Genomic DNA, 20,012 nt, shown 5'->3' on the forward strand with positions numbered 1-20,012 from the left:
AATGAAAGGAAAGAACATTGGCGATCACCTTCCCAAATCCTGAACGAGAGAGAGAGAGAGAGCGAGAGAGAGAGAGAGAGAGAGAGAGAGAGAGAGAGAGAGAGAGAGAGAGAAGAAAGAGAGGAGTAGTAGTAGTAGATTCGATTTTCTGATCTGCGCAAGGCAAATTGCTGAACGTAGTACGCTACGCAAGAGAAATTGCACAAGCTCCTGCCATTCGCTTCATCTGTGCTGCAAGTATCGAGTTGCTGTACGCATGCTCGGCCCAGGAGCTCTTCCATGATGTGCTGGGTGTGGACGGTGCACTAGGTCACGCAGAGGACGGGGACTACGCGAAGGCGCAGCCGCTTCCTTCTCTCTGGGCTGCCGCTGTTCACAGGACTACACCCGGCAGGCTGGAGCGGCAAGGAGTCCCCATAAGGGGTAAGTATTCAGCATTTTCTACTCTAAATATAGCAACATCATCACTATCTAGTAGTGCAATAACCCTACTTAAAATAATATCTTCATACAGATACGCTCGTAGTAGTGCGAACTCGTAAATGTCAATTCATCTGGTGAATGCCGGTTCTTTAAGCCTAATGGCCATAGAGAATACATGAGAAGAATGCGTCAATGAAGTGAGGGGGGAAATGGGGGGGAAGCATTTACCAATAGAGTTTGCCCAAGTAGCAATTGAATGTACGCTAAAGTCATGTAATATATAAACATTTAGTTACTTAATTAGAGATCTTTAATAGATGATTAGCTCTCTAATGATGTGCTTTCTTGTAATTTCTAAAATGTAAATTTATACATTTTAAATTTGGGTTCACACATTAATCTAAAAATTCCAATCTTTATCTCATACGAGTGTATTCGAATTTGGAGGACATCCTTTATCGTGAGTCTGCCGAGTTAACGTAAATCTGCCACAGTTTTCCTTCAAAGTGAAATTTCATGTACATGAGTAATCAAAATACGATCTTCCACTTCTGAGAATATTCGAGTATGAAATAAATCCTACTAGAAAGGATGCAAGAGAGGGCGAGAGCAAACTGAGAAAAGGAGATAATACCTTTCGAAAATAAGAATAAAGAGAACAGCTTTCACTGGAATTACTGGAAAAAAGAGAATGAGACAGAGATCATGAAAAAATAACGAAGAATGATGAAATGAAAATAATAGAAGGGAAAGGAAGAAGAATATGCAAATTATGGATATAAACCAAAAATCTAGTTAAATCAAGTTGTAACTTTGCTATTAACGAAGTTGGCGAACTACCAAATTCACATCTTTCGCTGTTTGAAATAAAAAAAAAGATAACTTATGGAAAATCTCTTCAATTTGTTAATACTATGCATGTCTATATGTAAAATTCACTGTTTAAAAGTTAGGGTCTTTCTAGTTTCGAAATGCCGTACTTGACACAATGCGTGTTTTTCCATCTCCTCTGTTACTTTTGTCAGTTCCATTGTGTCCATACTTCGAGTCATGTTTGAGATGCCACACAAATGTACAGTAAAGTTATTGATTTTCCTGCTTTCTGTGTTGCTGTGTAATGTTCTTGTTATAGACGGTTTTTCCCCCCAAAAAAAGTGCAAAACACTCCGCAATTGAAGATTGGTAAGTATAAAGCATGGTGTAATAAATAAATGAAGGCTATTAGGAATTTAAATAGCATAACTTTAGATAAACCATAAATTGTGGATTTTTTTTCAAAAACTGCATTATACACAAATGTGTACTGTGAACATATTCTAAATAATTCGTGTTCCACCTCTCTCTCTCTCTCTCTCTCTCTCTCTCGCTCCCCATCTTGAGTTTCTCTGCAGTGTATAATTATAGTGATTTATAAAGTGCCCTTTGTGATTTGTTTTAGAGAACTATCGATCTATTAAAATATTATATCAATAACGAATATACGTGTTTATATTTTTGTTGCTTTATAATCCGCAGTTTATATGCTGCCAAAACTTGCTAATGAGGGTTGATGATACTTTCAACGGACTATTGCTTTCCAATCACACAGTTATTCTGCTACTTGCATTTAGCAGAATTTTCCTGTATGGGTATGGAAGATTTCGAAAGATTTTATAAAAATATGAGTTAGCAGTGCTGATTGTAACTGTTAATTTGATCAATGAATCCAAATGCGATGTTATTATTAAATAGCGAATGGATAAAAAGGAAGTGAGAAAGAAAGAAATGTTAAACAGCAGAAAAAGAGAAATTCCACACTTTTATGTACTGCTGACTGTGAACCTTCTTGGATAATATACCCACTAGATGGCAGCATAATCTGGAGATAAACCACGCCATTATAAAATATAGCAATTTCATCTTTCTTTCTTATGATAATCTATTTTTTAAGCATCTCAGCCAATTGCTTCTTTAAACATTTGATACAGATAATATCCCACTTTCCCCTTTTAATGTTTTTCACACTCTCCTCTTATATTTTAAAGACAACCCGGAACGATTTTAAAGAAAATATTTTCATTAGTTTTATTTAATGATCTAAAATAATACTCAACTTATGTGGAATATATATATGATATTAAAATGTCTAGTTTTGCTGCTTTCCTTTATTGTGTCAATTTTTATATATTTTATGAGATCAAGATCCATCAAGAAGAAAATTTAATTAATCTATGCTTCTTCTTCTTCCTTTGAATTCTTTTCACAACTCTTTTATGTAACAAAATTGAAGGAAATCAATTAAACAGAGAAGTACCCAATCTTTAAAAAAATAGTATGATCTTTTATTGCGACAGTGGCTGAGTTGTGTTTCTGATTAATTCTAGTAGACATTCACTTGGGAATTCACTTAGGCAAATGCATTAAGGAGGTTTAAATTTATATGTGAAATGATATTATTCATCTTCAAGGATTTTCTTGAAAAGGATGCCAAAGTTCTATTCCGATATTAAAACTCCAGAACGGTTCAATTTTTATTTTTCTCTGGATAGACAAAAAAAGAAGTAACAAGGTTTATAAGGGTTGCAGACAGTAGCTTGCACTGTGACACTTGATGATAAACGATTCTTTTTATGAATGCTTAATTTTCTAATCAAGATAAGAAAAACTGAAGCCATTTTTTCCTCTAATTTATTCATTCAGTTTTATTCATGTTTAGCATTCTGGATTGGCCTCTAATTAATTCTTTTCATGTTACATAAATTAAATTAATATACACATCTGTTTTAAATTTTTGCTCTATTTGTTTAATGTAAAGAAAGCCGACCGGGCTAGCCGAGTGGGTAAAGTACCTGCCCGGCAACCCAAAGGTCGCGGGTTCGATTCCCGCCTCGGGCTTGGATCAAAATACTGCAAAAACCTTGGGAGGTGCAATATGGCCACAGAAGCCGATGCGCCAACAACTACCAAATTAAAAAAAAAAATGTAAAGAAGCATGAGACATACGAGTTGTTATAAACAGGGAATAAACAACACTTTTCGCACCACTTGGAAAATGGGTAACCCAGGGGAAAAAATTCATTTTTTGAGCAATACAACACTAAACTTTAACTTTATGCTAATACATATTATGCATTTAATTTATAATCAAAAGGTGGTGACCAAATGACTGACAAGCCTTTATAGCTGATGTTATGGTTTATACAAGGCATTTTCAACATGCCTAGCATACTTTAGTCGTAAAAAGATTAACCACAAGCATTTCATATTGGTTATGTGTTTTAGGTTTAATTTTTGGACTATACTGATCATCGATCCTTCATATCCAAAATTATAAATTAAAAATTGGAGACAGTGAGTGTCACTATTACTATTAGTAGTGACAAACGAAAGCAAGCTTATAGAGCATTAGCTAAAAAAAACCTACCCACTTCACCCATACAACCCCGTCCAAGAATTTTTCTAGTTCTTCCTTTAATTTATTCAAACAACAACAGATGGCAGTTTGTTCCACCAATCAACCACCGCGCTAACTGTAGGAAAACTCCCGCACGTCTATCCTGCAACCACCATTCCTCAATTTGAATTTATGCCCCCTCATGTATATAGTCACGCCAAGAGGAAGAATACCATCAACATTGAGCTTACCCAATCCATTCAAGCTCTTAAACATATCAATCAGATCTTCTCTCGGGTCTAGTCTCCAGACGCTGCAATTTGCAGAACTGATGCTTTTCTTGGTAAAAGAACAACCTTTTGTTCCTTTCGCCAATCTCAGTGTCCTTCTCTGCACCCATTCCAGCAGATTTACATTCTTCCTAAATGAGGCTTCCAAACTTGTATTCAGTACTCAAGATGCAGCCTAACCACGGCCTTGCGCGAAGGGTAATCACCTCCTTATACCTGCTAGCAAAGTGCAAAGTTCCTATATATAATCGTATTATTGACAAAACCCCATTAGCTGTCCTGATAGCCTGTCTGCACTGCTCAAAAAACGTCATATCTGACTGCACACATACCCCCAGGTCTTTTCGATTTCTACTGCGCTGAATGTAGTATCACACAGTAATCTGGGATTACTTCTACCCATATGCAATACCTTGAATTTTTCAATGTTAAACTTCAACTGCGATTTCTCAGCCCATCTGCCTAATTTTTCTAGATTTTTTGCAGTAGCTTAACTTGATTACTATAATTAACAACCCTGCCAACCTTTGTATCATCTGCAACTTAGACATTAATCCTGATATACCTTCATCAATATCATTCGTAAATATTGAAAACAATTGTATTAGAAAGTGAACTTTTGCCAGGATATTGAAATTAGGACAATTTATTTTCATTCACATTAAGTACTATTGTTACTTATTTTAGAAAAGATTGGCTTAGCTGGTCTTTTAAAATACAGCCAAGCCAACGAAATAAAATTAAAATATTTGAAAATATGTGAAATAAAAATACTTATTTTAACATTTTTAACAGATTATATTAATTTTATTAATAATTTCATTTCGGCATGTTTTCTTTATAAAAAAATAATCATTTATTTGAAATATTTTTTTCTGAAATCTATTCCATCTTGCGTGCATGCATGTACTCAAAGAGATACAAAATATATGTGGATAAAGCTATCTGTTTTACGAGCCTCATGAAGTGAATCTCATTCATTCAATAAATCCTCTACCACTAGTGAGAGATTTCATTGCAGATAATTGGCAAATTTATTACCATAACAATCTGAATTGAAAATATTCTATGCTTTCCCAATAGCTATTTATCTTCTTATTCATAATTTAAATATAAGGGAAATTGGATTTGTTTAATTATGTTGAAATTTTGCTTACGTCTTTAGGTGTAAGCAATTAAGGGTTTGGACTGGCCAAGATAATTACCAAGGAAACTAAAATCATGAGTCGTCAGTATATACCGTAAATTATGTTCAATATATATGTAATCGCCTGACCGCCCTTTTTTCCACCCTGAGCTATTACATATAGCTCAGGGTGGAAAAAATGCAGAAATCTCAGGTTTGACAGGAATAGAACCTTAGACTTTTCCAAAGGCGTGGCAGAACAACACATCTACCACGTACCATAGAGACATTAATGATTAAAGTGGGCCTCTTATGTTAACAGAACCTTACTGTTAATCATCTTATGTTTCACTTTTTCGAGTTTTAAAAGCAAATCCGAAAGAAATTCTAATCACGGTTATACCATAATAGGACTGCTTCCAATATTTTATTTAGGATTTTCGATGATTATTTTTTAGCCTTTGTAGTTTTAGGCAGATAATATTGGATTTCGAGCTGGTAGAATTCCGTGCTTGTAACTCTAACTTACAGAAGGACTACTTTTTTTCCTCGAAATATCAGCGATTAAGTTATTCTTCACAGTAACGCCATTCATTACGGGTTAAGCTTTGCTCTGGTCTGTCATTGAATTAGTCATAAATATTAGTTGTTGCTAGGTCATCATCGCTACTTCAATGATTCATAATCGTAAATCACTAAGATGAATATCGAATCTTTCCAGAAGTAACTCTTTTCGATCTTTGAATGGGAAAATTTAAAGGAGGTGAGTTCGAAGGGTTTGTTCCTAAATGAGCTCTGTATATCACCCCGAATGGGTCATCTGTGACAGATCTAATTATTCATCAAAATTCAGTTACGTATAGAACTAATATTTCTCACCTACAAACGTGAAGGGTTTTGTTAGGTCTGCGCCATTCAAAGAAGTAACTGAAGGAAAAATTCTGCTTCTCAAGTTGCACAAACTACATAAGTATTAAAACATTATAAAACCAAATGCAAATGTACAAAGATATCGAAAACTGTCTAAATTCTAAGATTGTATATTCAAACATTTACACTGTTCAAAACAATTTATTTACAACATAAGTAATAATGAATCGATAAAACCTATTCAAACATGCAGTATAATTTGACAGTTTTTAAAAATGCATTTAATGTGTATCAAATGGTTCAAGAACATTTTAATGCATCTTTGAAACCGTTTTGTGATCTAAAACAATATTATGAATATATCTAAATTCACAATAGTAATAATGACCTAAACTATAGTTTATCCTTCTCTATTGATTCCTACCAATCGATTGCAATTTAATTTGACAACTGACGTCATTAACTAATTATCGATCCATTGTAAATACTCTTGAAACCAATTATTTAACTGAGAAAATTGTAGCATTAAATATTTCCCAGTTTAGTGACTGTCATTTTTTTAAAATTGCCCATGTATTTGCTGTGGTAGGTATTGTGTGAAATCAAATACCACCGGTTTCACTTATATGTACTTTTTTTCCTTATTTTATGCGTGTATAAAGTTATATACTTTATAATACTTGTATTTATAATACCAGTGTGTCGTTTTTACTGTAAAATATGATAGTTTTGTTCACATAATGGAGTATCATCAGAATTCAGCTGCAAACCAAGAAATTCAATGCAGACAGTTATAGTTTGTCTGCATTGAATCTCTTGTGATTTTGGACAATAAAAAAGATAAATGACACTGAAATACAATCTTTTTTTAAATTTTGCATTACTCTGCCTTCTGCTAGATTCTTATAGCCGAATTAACGTGATTTTATTAAAATAAGTAAGAATTGTATCATCAGTTTTCAATTTTGGCAACCAGCCAATCTTTCAGACAATATTTGTCTGCCTTTTTTTGGCATGCTGCCAAATATGGAGTGCTATGTGCTTACAGACAGATAGGCAGACATACAGTGAAAGAAAATTGTTGGCAAATGAATTGGCAAACTACTTTTTTCGGTTAACTTTTAAAAAATTGCCAAAATTATAAATGGCTATTTACAAATTTTGAAGTATTGATTAAAAATTAAACCTGTGTAAGCAGTTTCTGAGCATTCGTCAAAGCGTTGTCGAGATCTTTCGTGATGATTATGACTTATCGATTGTTTTTGGCGTTGTTTTTGAATTTTTTGAGCATTAATTGCTTTGATGATAGTGTACCAGTTTACATAACATTCTAATTCATAAAATAATATATGGTGTATATTATTATCATTTCTGTTTCGGTAAGTAAACCTTAATAAGTAGTTGATATCTTTGAAGACAAATAATAAATTAATTTATTAATTAAATTGTTTTGGGTTATGATTATAAAAATATGAGATAATTATTCACATTAAACAACTTCAAATATCTATAATTATTGTGGTTATTAATATTCATTATTATTATATGACTACTGTGTTTGTTAAATTTATTAAGAATTATTTTATTATTATTATTAACTCAGCGTGAAGTGAGATGAATTCCTTAACATATGCATCTAGAGAGGGTTTCAAGAAAGGCAGTCAGAATAGTAAGAGCAAAAACGTTGTGTATGTACGAGGAGAATGAATTATGGGAAATATGTTCTCACTGCCATGCGACACAAGAACCGACAAATGTAATCATCTCAGAGAGTAAACACGTTTTCTGATATTTTAAAAGATTCATTTTTGCTTCTTTTAATACAAACAGATGAACCTATGCATTTTCAGGCGCTGGTTTAAAATATGTAATTCTGTAATCATGTCCTACAACTCCCTTATATTGAGCATTTATTTTACTCTATCACGTCAATTTTTACCCAAAATAAAAAAAAAAAATCTGTCTATAACAAAATATGCGTATTTTGAACGTTCAGTAGATGGTTTACAATGCAAAGCATTAAGGTCATATGGCATTTAAGTAGGTACAGTCATTTCACTAAGTCAATTCTTTATGTAGTATTTCATGGATGACTTTGTGCTGTTGTGAAATTCTTCTGAATACTTTTTTCAAATATGAACAGTAGTCTGCCATTATTTCATCATTCCATTTACCTTGGTGTCCTTTTTTTCATAGTCTTGACATCTTCGTGAAACCTTTCATTCTGCTGTTCACTTACTGAACCATGGTGGTGTTGAAATTATTCATGGTGGCTGTAAGAAAAATGAACGTTCACCTCCACATTGCAAACTGATCCTTTTAAAGTAGTAAACATGTTGTTAATAACCTTCTCGAAGCCCTTTGATTTACAAATGCCCAAAACGTTTTTTACAGCAATCTTGAATTTGAATTCCAGAAGTCTTCATTTCTTTCTCAGATATATAAGTTGTGAAATTATCATCCCGCAGAAGCTTTCTGGTTTGGTTCGTAAAGAAACAGCATGTAAATTAAGCGTAACTTATCTCAAGAAATTTTGAAACAGAGAACCGAAAACAGCCTACCTGGTACCTACTTGTGGCAGAAGCAGTTTCTTTGGAGAAACAATAGCTCATTGGTGGCGTTTTTCATTTCAGCCCGTTTGTTGATCGCGTCTTTCTAATCCAGTGATCAGCTTTAGCCATATCTTTCATTCGCATAGAAAGCAAAGAAACTTAGTGCTAACTATTAGTCTAAGAAGGTTAGCACCTTAAATATTCTACATGCAGAAATAGTAATTTTTTGTGAAGTCTCCTTGTGCATGCCGCTATAACAAATGGACAGGATTTTAGTCTTGGGTTAATCCATTGTCTCATTTTCAAAACACGGATGGCAGCCATAATGCGGGACTCGTGATTTATCTTGGTCACCAATTCTAACAGAAAAACAGCATGTTATATTTTCTTGTAGAGAATTACATGAAATCAATTACATTGTCTTTGATATCATGAAGTATAAATTTCTCAGGTACAAATTTTTGTATAGAAAAGAAACCAGGATGTTGACACATTAACGAGGCGACATTATCTGAAATGATATATTACTTAATAACTCGTATTAATGATAAATTAGCAATTAAAATCTCTAAAGCAGCTCTTTCATTAACATAAATGTAATTCCTCGTATATTATTTACTAATTGGGTGCACTATGGCAATATAATGTCAATTTTTTGAAAACTGTGGTCTGTAGAAAAACTGACAGTGAAAAAAAAAATAATGAAACTTCCATTTGTTCTCTGGACGGCAGAAATCACAAGAGGTGGTTTTTGGTAAGAAAATCATGAATTATGCTCATGGTTTTCAATCAGCAGATATCATGTGTACCACTGTTGATAATTTATTCTGATACTACTTTAATCGGAATAGATTGCTTTCCGAGGTGGCCACCTTGGAAGGTAATTCACTTCCTAGAGTTTACCATTATTCAAGGCGGAATTGGATGGCACTTTCTGGTATTAGGAATAACCGAAGTGATTTGGGATTTTCTTATTTTCGGGCTGATGCAAAATTACTTAAAATCCTAAATTCTCGTCCTTGCATGCTTTTGTCATTTTAATACTAGTCTTGGGACTAATACTAATCTAGCACAACATTCGACAAGGTTTCAAATCCAATTAGATTTCAAATCCGACAAGGTTTCAAATCCAACTAGAACTGATCCCACAATGGTGATTAAAAACTAATTTGACGAAAAACTAACTAGAACACTGGACCAACACAATTAAAAAAATAAAATAGACTGACCATTATGCCCCATCTCAACAGAGGACCACAAGGCCAATAATAATCAGAATCACTACATTTCGAACATTAAGGTGAACCGATACAAAGATCGATCCGCAAATGCAATGGATTTGAATAATGTTAGCCCTTATGCAGTGAAAAATTATAATAAAGAGAACCTAGTTCTCACACTTTTCTGCAAAATCATACCATTGACAAAGTCACTAACGTCAGAACCAGAATATATACAAAACATTAAGTTATAGAGGGCAGTAAAAGCGCAGCGTTGGCATATCGTCTCGCTACTACCATGTAAAATAAAATTTGAACCTTAACTAATTATGATAAAAAGAAAAAGAAAAGGTAATGTAACTAATTATGATGAAAAAGAAAAGGAAATTTAACTAATTATGATGAAAAAGAAAAATACAAATTTTCTTTTTTTATCATAATTAGTTAAATTTCACAATTTTATATATATATATATATATATATATATATATATAACTTATATAAATTCTGGCTCAATGTCCAAAAAAAAAAAAAAAAAAAACTCTGATTTTAATTTTTACTTAGGTCGTACATACCTACGTGCCATTTTCAATTATATCCAGATTTTGACATTTTAACAAAATAATGGTATTTAATCAAATAAAATTACTACATTAAATTCTTATTGAAATTAAAAAATAAGTGATGACTGTTGTACATGCACGAATTTTTCATTGATAAAACTGACATTTTCTCTTATGTATAGTTCACGAACACTTGAAGTATTTATTATTGTAAAAATATTATAATTATAAAAAAAATTATTATTCGGGATATTGCTATTTACATTCACCCCTAACAACATGCAAGCTGGAGGTACAAAAATGATAGTTATGTTACTTTTTTAGTTACAGTGATATTTATAATTTACAATATTGATTTACAATAATATTTACAATTGTTATTTAATATATACATGTAATGAAGTTAAAATATAAACAGAATTAGGTATATGCGTTTGTAGAAAGGAGTTTTTTATATAGATCTCTGGTAAGTTGAAGATAGGTTATAGTACTGTACAGATTTACAAAGTGAGCGTCGCTGCTTCCTCGGATTAAGTCGAACTTGAGAGTTGGTTCGTTATTGCTAGGTATCCTCTTAAGGGTTTAGGTACGACTCAAGCAAGACTGCGATACAGGTTCTCCTGGATTGTTTCTTGTATGCCTTATTTTCAGTTACTTTGTAATGGTCAATTTGAAGTTCACTGAAATATTTTATGATGTTTGCTGGAAACATACTCTTCAGGCAAGTAGAGTTGCTAACTTTCATCCCTAAGGGAAGAGGATTATGTGTGCTTCTGTGACAGGATTTGGGACCTGTAACAATATCATTTACGTTAGAAGCATCGACTCTTATGTTAGGAGCATCATCAGAATTTCGAAAAAGGGTGACAACAGAGATTTATAACTTTAAATGGATTAACCGATTTGGATGAAATGTGTAAGGAACATCAGCTATAATTTTATATAAAATATATATAAATCCAAATATGTTCGGTTTTATTTTGCAGTACATGATAAACACATTTCTCCTTACCTTTTAAGTTTAATGTTTTAAAATCATTATTAATAATTTGATTATAATTATTTTATAAATAAAATTGAAATAAATTTCTGTATTCATCATAAACCTCTGCTGTAATATGAATGTCTGTCTTTTTTAATTGTTGTATATTCATAATATATCTATAAGCGGTTCTTAATTCATCTATTTTTACTTAGAATAATCTTTAGCTTTGTGTTAAGTAGGTAAGCTATTTAATATAAATATAATTTTCAGTCAGTTTCAGTTGTCACAAATCTTAGCTAACATAGATAATTGTAATCTTTTATAATTCACAGCTATGAATTCATCACTAAAATAATAATTTAAAACAATAATGCCAGTTAATCATCATTTTGGATGCATTAATAAATTTTTCACTGGAAGATTGATACTTTTTTCTGCTTCCAATATGAGCCATCTACTTGATCTTTTAATTCGTTTATAACATCTAACAATCTTTGACATTTCATTATAATTTTCATGTTTAATATATCAAGAAATTCATGGATAAAAGCACTACTAAGTTTGAAACTGGGATACTTTTTTAATACTTATTTTTCCTTTAAATGTTTTATAAATTTATCAGATAATATTTTATATTCTGAATTAAATACACAATTCAGTTTATCTGCATGTTATTTTATAAAATTTTCGAAGAAACGTTTTTGGTGTTATAAATTAAAAACCAAGCAACCCTTTCATACATTTCTTGTCTAAAACGAAAAGTTCTAAAAAATTTTTTTCTTTCAAAATAATATTCCAGTTTTAATGTTGCTTAAATACTGTACCTAATTGTTCAGATAAAATAGGGTCATTGGATACTTCATACCACCTAACTCTTGTTGGGCCAAAAGGATAAACTTCGAGTATTTTTCATTTACTATGTATACATTATTTAAATTAAATAATGCCCTTTTTTATCTAATAGCCTCTCTTCTTTCTCGGATAAAATATAAAATGAAACATATTCATTAATCTCCAATGTATTTCAAATAGAACTTTTATTGATCTACTATTAATGTAAATTTTTACATTAATATTTACTCACATCAAATGGATTATTGGATATAAGGTTTTAAACTTTAAATAACCAATAATTGTTCCTTCAAGTTTTTAATTCATACAGATAAAAAAAACTTATATACAATCTTTTATAATAATTTTCTTTAAAGTCTATTTATATTCTTCATATGGGTATATATCTTGTTCTTGACTCTTCGAATAGTACAATTCCAAATGATCAAAAATCATATTTTTTTTTCATTTTTAAACCTATTGTCTGAAACAAGAAAAATATCTGAAGGTGATTTCTCTATATTTGACAGAAACGTGTTGTTCCTGTTAGATAAATAAACACCACCACACTCCCATGACAAGTTAGCAGTTTCTCCTAATACAATATTTTGGAAAGAATTTATTTTATATGGTTAATGAGAATTTAACCTGTGGAAGTCATAATGATAACTTTTCTAAATTAAACATATATCTCTTATCATTTTCTCTTGTAATTATCTTATTTCGTCTAAATTTCTACCAAATTCAATCATTATTTTAATTTCTATTAAAACATTTCTACAGAATTCAAATACTTTATTGCGTGGTAACCATAAACTTGCAGTTTAATTGCTTTAGTGAATTCTCTCCTTTTAGAAAATATTTCATTAAACTTGCATTTAATTGTATCTTTGAGGCTATTTGGACAAATACTGTTTTTAACTGGATATGTAGTAGTTTGAAATTATTTAAAACTGAATACTTGAGTTGTCAGGATACCAAAACATTTGTATCTATAGAATTGAATTTTAAAAATCATGTGAAAGACTAAATTTTCAATTAATATTTTTATACCAACATATGACACATCAGCTATAAATTTCGTAGTGTGATAAGTTTCATCATTGAAATATATTAAAATTGTCATTTAAAATTTTAAAGGTCTTTAACATATCTCTCAAGATACTGATGAAATATGAATAATCAATTAGTGGTTCAAATAAATTCCACAATGGATGATCTTCATCCATTTAATAGTAAATTAATTAAGAACCTTTATTAACAACCCCACTTAATAACTTTTCAAGTTATGCCTTATTTTTGTCATTTACTCGATTAATTTACCAGTTGTATCTGTAGCTTTTATTCTTTACTATTTGAAGACCTTTCTTACCAAGCATTATAAAACCCTTTTTAGTTACCTCACTTTATGTCCATAGGACATATATTTTCCTGGATATGTTTCATAAAATTTTCCTGTCTCTTATGGTCCAAAGGTGAATGTAGTGATGTTTTTTCTCTATCCCTAGATAGAGAACTTATGGTCCGAACATCCAATTAGCCTCTGAAACAATGTGTGATGACCAATTCATATCACACATAATGGAAACAACAAAAAGGATGGTTGTGAAATTAAACACTGCTTTAAGTCTAGGAGGCCTTACTGAACTCCAGCCATAAGAATATCGCAATTAATAAAGCCTTTATAAATCATAATCAATAAAGCCTGCTCTAAACTAAATCATAGTTTAGAGCAGGGATTATAGATTTACTATTGTCTAAATTTATTCCATATTTTTAATTTTTCTCCTGAATTAAGTCTGTCTATCAAAATGAAGTTACATTGTTTTTCACTTGCTTCTTTAAAATTCTGATCATAACATTAGTAATGATGAATAGGAGAGTGACCAAATTCGTGTTCTACAATAGATGAAAGCGTTGACATTTTGTTTGGTAAGCACTCATGGATCTGTACTTCAGATATATGTAATAAGATATTTCCCCAAAATTTAAGGCTAACCCACTAGCTGATGAGAAGCCGATAATCTTTGAAACAATTCTCCTGATGGTGTCTCTGATTTTTAAACATATAGTAGATTCACCTTTTCTGGTGGTTATTCAATTTTAAAAAATTAGCAACTTAGGCTGAACCATGGTAGCACTGATTGTCTCTAAGTTGAACATAAGCCGAAGCCTGCTTTGGGAGTGACTTGGTGCTCAGTCTTTGCTGGTAGAACGGTTCTCCATAATCAAAATCGAATGCATGTAAAGAATTAAAATATTTATCAAATAGTCTCTTCTTTATTTACCGCTCTCAATATATATTCAATTTATATTTGTCTTAATCTTAATTTATATTTATTTTCCAATAGCGAATTATAATTGTAATTATAAATGTAACAAGAAAGAAATCACCCTTGCCTTGAAAATAAGTTATAAATTTACAAACAGTGGCGTCAATTAATTGCATATGTTGATCTAATAAAACGCCACTATACCTTTCAAACTTTACCACTTGAAAATTTTTTTTGTAAAACAGTAGATAGTCTGTTGTTGCATAAAAGGAATAGAATAAGCTTAAGTTTTTACATATTGGTGGTTTACAACATTTTTATCAGATTTGGGATCAGAAATATTTATAATCTGTTTTCCCTTAACATCAAATGACTCATTTAAAACATCTAATGCAATTTTTGTGATAATTTTTATTTGGTCAATATCATCGTTATTACCAAAATCATATTCTATTTATCCTCCTATTTCTTGCAGGATAAACAGCCAAAAAAAGTATATAATAATATTCTGAAGCATATTCAACAAACAATTTAGTCTTTTATTTTTATTGCCTAATGTTTGTATTTCATTTCAAAGTTAATACTTTTATCTCATAGCTCGTGTATTATTTGTAATTTTCTGTCGGCCTCTTTATATTTTTTACATTTATTATCTAATCATCATACTTTTTGCTGTTTGATTCAATGTAAGGTTCAAGGGTTAATTTAATTTTTTTTTTAAAAGACGCTTTCCTATTTTGATATCATTATTGAATAATAATTTCTGACTGCCTTCTTTAATATACATTTGCAGACAATATATGATACAATATGGCCTAAGTTGCTGATGTCCTGAAACTATACAACAACAACTTTAATATACAATACAATATTTCACCTATTAGAGTACTATAAATGCCTTATTTAGAACAAAATAAAACATTTATTTTTTTAATTCTTAAATATACTTTTGTCCTAGACTAGATTAAATATGCATTTTTTTCACTTGCTTTTTTAAATGATTTTATAAGATCATCATTATTTATTTCATTAGCATATTCATCCCTAATCTCGTTTGCTTCTTTTTTACTTGAAAAGCAAAACAATGTGAAGCAGTTACTGTCTTATATTTTAGATAAAGCATAATAAGCCTTGTGTTATTAAATAAATAGAGAATTTTTATTTTACATGTAATTAGTAATCAGTTAGTTGCATCCTGATGTTTTCTTGCGACAAAAATTATAAGATTTTGAGTAATTGGATCGAGTGAGTCAATATCAATCATATTATCAGTAATTAATTCAAAAGTAGTAATAATAGGCTAACAGTTTTGGAAATTTTTTAATATAATCATCTAACTCTTCAAACATTTCTTGTAAATATTTTGATTCACTCAGTGTTTTGCATAAATATAAAGTTTATCGATAATCAGTTTATGAGTTTAATCGGTAAATTAGTCTTTTTAATTACACTTAGCCTAAAAATAATTAATGAATGAAATCTACAACTTTCCAGAAAAAAAAAACATGTTTATCAACATATTTCTATTCAAATTATAGTTTGGAATGGGTGGGTTTTTCCTTTATGAATTATTTTATAAATGATTAATCTTCATGATATGTACATACTTTAAGTCAATAGTAGAGAAGTAAAAGTATATAAAAGCATATAATAAATATAACCTCTCAGAAATAGAAATTTTAACAGGAGATATTGCGAAATTTCAGAAACAAGTTATTGAAAGTCATCAGCTATGCTGACTATTGTAGTTATCTAAACAGAACATCTGAAAATAGCTAAATAAAGCTAAAGATAACGTAGTTGCTCTAGTAAAATCAAAGCTGTTCAACACACTGAATTTCTTAAACTAGATCCCGAAAAAGGACTTCATAGGGATTTATAAGCTAATGAATTAGAACGCCTAGTAAATTAGTACAAACAGCAACGAAATCTGAAATAGAAGAAATACATAATATGATATTAATTGATAAACTGAAATCTTTAGTTGGAAAGAATTAATATGGGTGATGTGTTAAACATAATGTTTAACACGTTTTTTCTTCATGTTTTCGGTTGTGAACATAGTAATCTTGGCACATTTTAAATCGAAAATATGCTAAGATTGCTTTGTTCTTTAATAACGTTGTTTTCAATTTTAACTTGTTCCTTCATATAGAGTAAATTATCTAATTTTTTGTAAACGGGGGCAAATTTAACCTTTCTAATGATGAAAAACAGTATTTTATTCATGTCTATAATTTCTGATAAGTTTTTAATCAACTAAATAGCGGACAAGTTTCTTCAATTTCAACATTAAAATTATTTATGAAATGTCTATGTATATCAATTTCATTGTGCTAATTAACACTAGTAGGATTATAATGTTTTAAAATCTTACTTTCTACAAGCTGTACACATTTCTTTTTTCAAACATTTTTTCTTTGATTTTTCATAAATCTTTTTCTTTTACAATTCTGCTACCTTTTATTCCTTTTTCTTGTTCACTTATTATAAATTCAGATAAATCTTCTTTTCTGATTCTTGTATAACCACAGAATCCATTTCTACTACATCGATTTTTTAATTCACTATTACTTTTAAATCTATAACTTTAAGTGTTGATAAATGAACACCAGTTTTTAAGAATTTTCTATCTATAAAAATTATCTAAAATAATTAATTTATGTGTACATGATTTTATCATATCTTTCATCAGCAGAATAATTAAAAATGTCACTGAATTATTCAGTTTTCTGACATTTTAAGTTATTAAAAATGATTTTAAAATTTCGTTAATAATCCATGGCTTTTCTCACTGGTTAAAAGAATACTGTTTTTTGTTTTTTATAATTATAATGCTTAAATTTCAGACTTTCAAATTACAATTACATTTTACCTCCTAATTATATTTATTAATGAGAATTTTTTCAGCATACTGGATGATATCTATCATCCTCTGAATATATTTTAAATTCTGAAATAAGTTTTCCTTTTCCACATTTATGACATACATTCATTCTTTATAGTTACATATATATATATATATACATATATATTTTTTTTTTTTTTTTTACATGTAAATCTGGCTTTCATAGTCTGGAATTAATTTTTGTACTTCTCATTCACATTGATATAAAATTACTTTTCTGTATTCATCTAAATGTTTACATCTCTATTCTCTTTTAGTGTGGATGAAACAATTTTGACATAATTTTTGTTTCAATTTATAAAGAAAATTTTTTAAAATGTTTTTAAATTTAAAAAATTTTACCTGTTATTTAAGTGGAATTTTTCTTTAAAATATTTCAGTTAAATATACGTAACAGTGCACTAATTTTAAAACACCTTTTTAATATTTTTCTTTATAAACGAAAAACTTTAAACAAGACTAAAAGGAATTGGCAAATTCAACTAACTAAAATATTAAGAAATTTGGGAGATGATGCTCCTTAACCAATAAAAAATTTAAAAAAGAAAATATAATTGTAAATTTATTAACATCACAAAAGTGTTTTAAAGCATTACCATCAACTATATTTTCAAAAATTGAAGGGCAATTTTTTTCAAAATCGCCCTTCAAAAATGGTCATTGAGCCAGAACCTGCCCTACATATAATAATACTCACCCTTAAAATTTGGGATGGTAAATGCATTATGGGACATTTAGTATCTATACATCTTATACTACATAGATATATGTGAGTAGGACTGTTCTTAGGATTGAATGATGCAGATGACTGCCTGAGAGGCTGGCTTGGGGACATGGGCTTCGAGTGCATACATTGTCATTACACATTTTTTTGCCATCATTGTCATAACACTTTGTTTTGTTTTATTTATATATTTAATTTATTAATATTATTTTTAGGCACTTTCGCATAATTTGCAGTAGTGTCTATTGCCATCACCATGTCTGTCAGCATCAATTTTATAGTCCTTTAGCCCTTTTAGAAAGATTTATCAAGCCATCACAGATTTCATTAAAATGGATAAATGGAAATCTGACAATTTTTTTTTCTATAGTTTCTTTTTTTTTTCATACATATCACATACTCTATCCATATACCTTATATTGTTACTGAAGTACAGGATATTACGTATATAAATCATGACTTGTCACTGTTTGCTTTTTATATTAAGTACATTAGAGCAGTAATGTGAAATACGTGTTATAGACTGCCCTACCATTAATTTCCTGACACTTGCGTATCTACATAACCTTTAATTGCATGAAAGTTAATAACGTGTGCTGAAACTTTTAGCCTTTGTGAAAGCCTTTAGTATCCGCGGAACACGCTTCACCACTTTTTTGTAGCTATATTCCAATGTTATCTGCCATTCGGCCTTCAAAATGGCGACCAGTTCAGCTGTTTTTAGGCAGTCTCTCCTCATTGGCATCCAACGACACAATTCATCGCAGGGACTCTCTATGGGATTCAGATCAGGGCTCTGGGCTGGCTAGTCCAACATTTCAATGTTCATGTCCTGAAACGAGTCTATCGCAATACCAGCAGTATCACGGCTTTCCCCTGTGCGCTCCGACAATATTTGTGACGCATTATTGTCCAGGATGTCTAGATTAATCTCTGTATTCATGGTTTTATCCTAAACGACCAGTAGCACCAGGCCAAACCCTGAAAATATTCTCGACCATTGCGCTGTATCTGCCAAACTTCATTGTCGGGGCGATACAGTACTGCGACAGTGTGATTCAGTGTGCTGAGACAACGTCTACCTGCGTTCCAAGTGGACGATTCTTTGCAGAACTTTCGTGCGACGTTTAGTCAGCTTCGGAAGTTTTGCGAGTTGTTTCACGAGATTTCAGCGCCAGCCCGCTTCCATTTGCAGATCGCCTCATCAATAGTCGGCCCAAGAATCTTAAATTCCTTTGAAATGTCGCATACAGATCCATTGCTTATGTGATACCTTATCATTCCGCGCTGAACGTTGTTTGCTTCTTCGATCCCGGAATCTTTCATTTGCAATCATACTATTGTCCCCTTGAAGGCTTATGAGCATATTTATAGTTATCTGACATGTGGTGCTTGGGGTAGGACCGTTTGACCAACTGTCAATGGTGGAGTTTCCTGATATGGTAGGACAGTGAATTTCAATTTTTGTTAAAATCTAGGAAGAAATAAGTAAAGTGCATTACAAAAATGTTGACTGCATACTTCAATCTGAGATACATGATGTTATTTATTTCATAGATATTCTGTGATTTAATGTGTACATTTCATTTTTCCTTAAAATGCCAGAGAAAGTAAGTAACTTATTACAAAACATTAAGTGAATGTTACATTGTGAAGTATGTGCAGTGGAGCGATAACTACTTATACAAATGTATATATATTACTAGTTAATTAATTAGTAATCAATTGGGAACAAGATATTAGTTGTTTACTTTTCACTAATATTAATCTCAGACAAAGAAAATTTCAACTTAAAAAATAAAAATTGAACTTTCCTGAAACGTAGATTCAGGAACTGCATAGATTATCTAACTTCTTTTTGCTGCATACCCTTG

At 30.7% G+C, this 20,012-nt stretch overlaps 1 protein-coding gene across 1 annotated transcript in view; it reads left to right on the forward strand.

Annotated features, from left to right (window-relative positions):
* The first annotated feature begins 313 nt into the window (after nucleotides 1-313).
* The window catches only part of LOC150080136 (cell adhesion molecule Dscam1-like), a 1,047,872-nt gene continuing 1,028,173 nt past the window's right edge, over nucleotides 314-20,012 (forward strand). Inside the window, 1 exon segment of the mRNA XM_090381929.1 lies at nucleotides 314-423. The gene's annotated coding sequence lies outside the window, so the exon portion shown is untranslated.

The sequence above is a fragment of the Mastigoproctus giganteus genome, chromosome 9, assembly GCF_048544385.1.
Source record: "Mastigoproctus giganteus isolate SK-2022 chromosome 9, ASM4854438v1, whole genome shotgun sequence".
In the NCBI taxonomy this organism is placed as follows: Eukaryota; Metazoa; Arthropoda; class Arachnida; order Uropygi; family Thelyphonidae; genus Mastigoproctus; species Mastigoproctus giganteus.